Consider the following 6,711-nt stretch of genomic DNA (forward strand, 5'->3'; position numbering starts at 1 on the left):
TTTGTTTGCTTAACATAGGGTCTCGCTGTCACCCAGGCAGGAGCGCAGTGGTGCAAACACAGCTCACTGCAGCCTTCACTTCCTGGGCTCAAGTGATCCTCTCAGCTCAGCCCCCCCAGTAGGTGGGACTACAGGCGCATGCCACTACGCCTGGCTAATTTTTTTTTTTTTTGTAGAGACAGTCTCTCTTTGTTGCCTAGACTTGTCTTGAACTCTTGGCCTGAATCAATCCTCCTGCCTCAGCCTCCCAGAGTGCTGGGATTACAGGCATGAGCCATCGTGCTCAGCCTGTAGATTTTATTTTATTTTTATTTTTTTAATTTTTAAATTTTATTTATTATTATTATTATTTTGAGACGGAGTCTCGCCCTGTCACCCAGGCTGGAGTGCCATGGCACAATCTCAGCTCACTGCAACCTCCGCCTCCTGGGTACCAGCGATTCCCGCCTCAGCCTCCAGAGTAGCTAGGATTACAGGCATGCACCACACACCCGGCTAATTTTTGTATTTTTAGTAGAGACGGGATTTCGCCATATTGGCCAAGCTGGTCTCGAACTCGTGACCTCTGGTGATCCGCCCACCTCGGCCTCCCAAAGTGCTGGGTTACAAGCGTGAGCCACCGGGCCCGGCTCCTAGATTTTATTTTTTTAACAAATCGGGGCCGCTGCCGCCCCCTGGTGTCCGCCCATGTCGCGCCGGGGCCCGGAGGAGCCGTTGCGGGGTCTGGGCCCAGGCCTGCTCCTGTGGAAGTGGTCGTCGCCGCCACTCTGCGTCCCCCCGTCCGTCCTCGCTGCCGGCCGTCATCATGCTGGCACTCGCCTCCCGCCTGCCGGACTGGTTCCGTTCGCTCTTCTGGAAGGAGGAGATGGAGCTGATGCTCCTGGGGCTGCAGTACTCGGGCAAGACCACCTTTGTCAATGTCATCGCGTCAGGTCAATTCAGTGAAGATACGATACCCACAGTGGGCTTCAACAAGAGGAAAGTAACAAGGTAACGTCACAATAAAGATCTAGGACATAGGAGAACAAGCCCGATTTTGAAGCATGTGGGAGCGGTATTACAGAGGAGTCAATGCTATTGTTTACATGATAGATGCTGCACATCGTGAAAAGATAGAAGCTTCCCGAAATGAGCTACATAATCTTCTAGAGAAACCACAGTTGCAAGGAATTCCAGTGCAAAGTGCTTGGAAACAAGGGAGATCTTCCTAATGCCTTGGATGAGAAACAGCTAATTGAAAAAATGAATCTGTCTGCTATTCAGGATGGAGAAGTTTGTCGCTATTCAATTTCTTTGTTGTTGTTGTTTGTTTGTTTGTTTTGAGACGGAGTCTCGTTCTGTCACCAAGCTGGAGTGCAATGGCACGATCTCTGCTCACTACAACCTCCGCCTCCCGGGTTCAAGCGATTGTCTTGCCTCAGCCTCCAGAGTAGTTGGGACTACAGGCGCCCGCCACCACGCCCAGCTAAGTTTTGTATTTTTAGTAGAGACAGGGTTTCACCATGTTGGCTTGATCTCTTGATCTAGTGATCCACTTGCCTCGGTTTCCCAAACTGCTGGGATTACAGGTGTGAGCCACTGCACCTGGCCTCAATTTCTTGCAAAGAAAAGGATAATGTAGATATCACACTTCAGTGGCTTATTCAGCATTCAAAAGCCGGAAGAAGCTGAAGCATCTCCTGAAGTCTTCCAGTCCTTCTTGACTATAATCCTCGAATTATTGTCCGTTCCTCTGAAGTAATTCCCAGAATACAGTCCTTCCTAAACCCAAGAAATTGCCTTTTTCAGAGTTTATTTCTCATGTGCACTGCTGAATATGAGTATCCCTAATCCTCATAAAGAATCAGCTGGAATTGTCATGATAAAGTCAGCACACACAAAAAGGTTTCTTACACATAACTGTCTTAAGCCATGTGTGGAGCTTTAAAAAACAAAAAATGAAAAACAAAAACCCACACACTTTTGACCATCTTAAATCAAGAAAATTGTATATTTCCGTTGTGATCTTTCTGGGCCAGATTTTTATATTGGTTTTCAGTAAAATATCTATCTGTAATATTGCATTATAGAGTCCAGTAGCTTAATACTGACACTGACTTGATACAGCATGAAGTTTCTAGTGCCAGACACAGTATTTAGAAAATCTTTAAGCCTGAATAATTCATGAGGGATTTAGGTAAACATAATGTTTATCTTATCTCACAAATGCATGTGAAATGTATAATTACATCTTAGGAATCCGAAATGGTCTGCAGACAGTGAGCAGAGGCAGCAGATCAATATTGGTTCTTTACACTGGTGAGATTCTCTCCGATGAATATTAAAGATATTCTACTTTTTGAGAACTCTTTCTCGCCAGATGGCAGTTAGGATATGGGAGAAACTAAAAGCATGCTGTTTTGTATCTGTCCAGATCATTATTTCTATCTTTCGTTTTTTCTTCCTGGTTCAGCATACTTTTTTAAGGGGTTGAGAATTGAAGATTTTTTGAAAAGCTTTCATGAATTTAGATCTTTCCACCCAGTGTAATAAAACCTGTTAAGAATGTCAGGCTTTATTCAAACATATGTTTGTTCTATCTCCGGTCATTAAATCAGTGCTGCTGCATGACACTCTAACTCCTGACTTTTTATATCCAGTCATAACATTGACTTTCAGCACAAAAGATACTTATAAACAAATAAAAAAAATTATTTTTCTCTCTTACTGATGTAAAATTTGGCACTCTTTTGACTGGTGCCATTAGACATCTTGATGATTGTGACAACTCTAGACCTGCCTGCTTTATCTAATGTAATCATGCTCAACGTCTACAGGTTGTTTAGTAATCAGTCACACAGAGAACTGAGGAACTCATGCTGTTCCTTTGCTTCTATGATAGAGATGTCTGAAAACTTCAAATGAACGTGTTTTGTAGTTTAGTGACTTCCATATACATAAAGGGACATATTCATACTGGTTCATTTGTAAATTATTATTCATAGAGGCCACTGTAGTAGATAAAACTCTATGGTTCACCTGCTTATGTGTTGGCTCATACTGTGTGATTTTGATTCTTCTCTTAAGCAGCACTTATGTAGACTGCGTTTCCACTTGTGTTGAGCACTTAGAGTGTAGTCAACAGTAAGTTCTTTTAATGAATACCAGTTTTAATTTATAGACTGCCATGGCCTTAAATATATTCTGTACAATATACTGCACTGTGTTGCACAGACACTACTTGCTTTTCTCTATTCATTTTTTTACGAGTAGAATCTGGGCTTTTAAAGTTCTCTTCTTATTCTTTGAAGCATGTTGCATACTTCCCTGATGGGATGGATGGTTCTGTAAATGAAGGGATATTTAAACTTGCTACTATTGTTCAACACCATTAACGGTCAATGTGAGCCATTACAAAGAGTGTGGCAACTTGCTTGTGCCTAAAAGGAGAAATCGAAACTAGGATGTGTGACTCCGTGGGGACTGCATAGGTTTGTTAATTGACCCATAGCTAAATCTTAATGTGTTTTTGTGTCTGTACATTGCTTTCAGCATTTCAAGACGTCCGGATGCTATTCCCGACATTTTCCTGTGCATTAACCTCTGCATGTGAAAACTTTTAACAGTTACTGAACTATGTGAATTTTTTTTTTATTTAGGTGGATGCATTTTTTGTCTGTTTACTGCTCTTCTCAGCTTTATTCAATAAACTTGCATTTTTAGGGTTGTATTGGCAATTGTAACTTAAAAAGTGCATCATGATGGAAGGTGCAGACTTTTTTGGAAGGGGAGAGAAGTAAGGTTCCAAGAGGAGGGTTTGTAGACCATGTGTCAGAAATCAGCTCAGCCCTCAAATAATTGGGTGTTTGGGCTAGTTAAAATAGAAATAAACTTTTTAGGCTGGTCGCGGTGGCTCACACCTGTAATCCCAGCACTTTGGGAGGCCGAGGCGGGCAGATCACGAGGTCAGGAGATCCAGACCATCCTAGCTAACATGCTGAAACCCCGTCTCTACTAAAAATACAAAAAACCAGTCAGGTGTGGTGGCAGGCACCTGCAGTCCCTGCTACCTGGGAGGCAGAGCTTGCAGTGAGCCGAGATTGCGCCACTGCACTCCAGCCTGGTGATAGAGCGAGGCTCCGTCTCAAAAAAAAAAAAAAGAAACTTTTAAAATGTCCAAAAACAACAACAAATCGAAGGTTTGTGATGTGACCAAAAAAAGCCCAATTGTAAAACATTTGAAGAGATTTATTCTAAGCCAAACATTGGTGACCATGGCCTGAGGCACAGCTTCAACTGATCCTGAGAACACATATGGAAGATGGTTGGGTTACACCTTTGTTTTATGCATTTTAGGGAGACATAAGACATCAATATACATTGGTTCGATGGGAAAGGTGAGACAACTTGAAGGGGGCATGTGGTGGGGGGCTTATAGGTCATAGGTAAATTCAAAGATTTTCTGATTGACAATTGGTTGAAAGAATTATTATCTAAAAACCTGTAATCAATGGGAAGGAGTGTCTAAGTTAGAATAAGGGGTTGTGGAGGCCAAGGTTCTTATTATGTAGATGAAGTTTCACAGGTGGCTGCCCTTAGAGGCACTGGATGGCAAATATTTCCTAATCAGATTTTTAAAGGTGCTGGACTCTCAGTTAATCTCTTCAGGATTGGGAGGGCCTGGAAGGGGAAAGATCTGGTTGTATAAACAAGGTATTTTTTGTTGTCATTGCTCTTTTTAGGGATAGGATCTTGCTCTGTTGTCCAGTCTGGAGTGCATTGGTGTGATCATGGCTCACTGCAGCCTCTACCTCCTGGGTTCAAGTGATCTTCCCACCTTAGCCTCCTGAGTAGCTGGGACTACAGGTGTGTACCACCTTGCCCAGCTAATTGTTTTGTATTTTTTGTAGAGACGGGGTCTCCCTATGTTGCCCAGGCTGGTCTCCAACTCCTGGGCTCAAGCAATTTGCCTGCCTCAGCCTCCCAAAGTGCTGGGATTACAGGTGTGAGCCACCACGCCCAGCCTCAGAGATTTTTTACAGATGCAAATTTTCCCCCATAAAAGATGGTTTTGCAGGACCATTTCAAAATATGGCAAAAAACCATTTTGGGGTAAAATTTTTTATTTCTTCCTTTATCTATCATGTGATCTTATGCCAGAATCAGGTTGGAAAGTACACCACATTATATAGGGTTAAATAAAACTCATCTGAGAGACTTTATTGTTTGTAGGCCGTGACTCCCCAGGTTCCTTAAGATAGGAATTCAGGCAAGAGAGAAAAAATATCAGAGTGTGGTCCTCAGTGGAAATCATGCCTGCAGCAAGTTTATTGGCACCATTTTACCAAGAGTATGTGAACACTCTTGGTAAATGTGAACACTCTGTCTCTATGTCACATTTTGGTAATTCTTGCAATATTTCACACTTTTTCATTATTATGATATCTGTTATGGTAATCTACTATCAGTGATCTTTGTCGTTACTACGGGGATTGTTTTGGGGTGCCACAAACCACACCCATGTAAGATGGTGAACATCATCCATAAATGTTGTGTGTGTTCTGACTGCTCCACTCCTGGAGCTTCCCTATTCCCTGAGACATAACAATAGTGAAATTAGGCCAGTGAATAACCCTACAATGTTATCTAAGTGTTCAAGTGAAAAGAAGAAACCAACAATGGTGCAAACCTCATTGTTGCTTTATTTTTCTTTTTTATTTATTTATTTGAGATGGAGTCTCCCTCTGTCACCCAGGCTGGAGTGCAGTTCTGTGATCTCAATTCACTGCAACCTCCGCCTCCTGGGTGCAAGAGATTCTCCTGCTTCAGCCTCCAGAGTAGCTGGGATTACAAGTGTGCACAATGACACCCGGCTAATTTTTTTTTTTTTTTTTTTTTTCTGGTAGAGATGAGGTTTCACCATGTTGGCCAGGCTGGTCTTGAACTCCTGACTTCAAGTGATCCACCCACCTCGGCCTCCCAAAATGTTGGGATTACAGGCATGAGCCACTGTGCCCAGTCAATTGTTGCCTTATTTTCAAAAATAGCCACAGCCAGCTGGGTATGGTGGCTCACACCTATAATCCCAGCACTTTGGGAGGCCGAGGCGGGCAGATCACCTTAGGCCAGGAGTTCGAGATCAGCCTGGCCAACATGGTGAAACCCTGTCTCTACTGAAAATAAAAAATTAGCTGAGCGTGGTGGCTGGTGCCTGTAATCCCAGTAATCCCAGCTATTCAGGAGGCTGAGGCAGGAGAATTGCTTGAACCTGGGAGGCAGAGTTCACAGTGAGTCAAGACTGCCCCACTGCACTCCAGCCTGGGTGACAGAGCGAGACTCCATCTCAAAAAAAAAAAAAAAATGCCACAGCCACCCTAACCTTTAGTAACAACCACCCTGATCAACAAGACTTTATTTATTTTATTATTATTATTTTTTGAGACGGAGTCTCTCTCTGTCACCCAGGCTAGAGTGCAGTAGCGCGATCTCGGCTCATTGCAACCTCCGCCTCCTGTTCAAGCGAGTCTCTTGCCTCAGCCTCCCGAGTAGCTGGGACTATGGGTGCACACCACCACGCCCAGCTAATTTTTGTATTTTTTAGTAGAAACAGGGTTTCACCATGAAACCAAGATGGTCTCAATCTCTTGACCTCGTGATCCACCAGCCTCAGCCTCCCAAAGTGCTGGGATTACAGGCGTGAGCCACCACTCCTGGCCTCAATGAGACTTTAAG

The 6,711-nt window shown here is 43.4% G+C and overlaps 1 pseudogene; it reads left to right on the plus strand.

Annotated features, from left to right (window-relative positions):
• The first annotated feature begins 730 nt into the window (after window positions 1-730).
• Window positions 731-1,693, plus strand: LOC103225271 (ADP-ribosylation factor-like protein 8B; annotated as a pseudogene).
• The last annotated feature ends 5,018 nt before the right edge of the window (window positions 1,694-6,711 follow it).

The sequence above is a fragment of the Chlorocebus sabaeus genome, chromosome 20, assembly GCF_047675955.1.
Source record: "Chlorocebus sabaeus isolate Y175 chromosome 20, mChlSab1.0.hap1, whole genome shotgun sequence".
In the NCBI taxonomy this organism is placed as follows: Eukaryota; Metazoa; Chordata; class Mammalia; order Primates; family Cercopithecidae; genus Chlorocebus; species Chlorocebus sabaeus.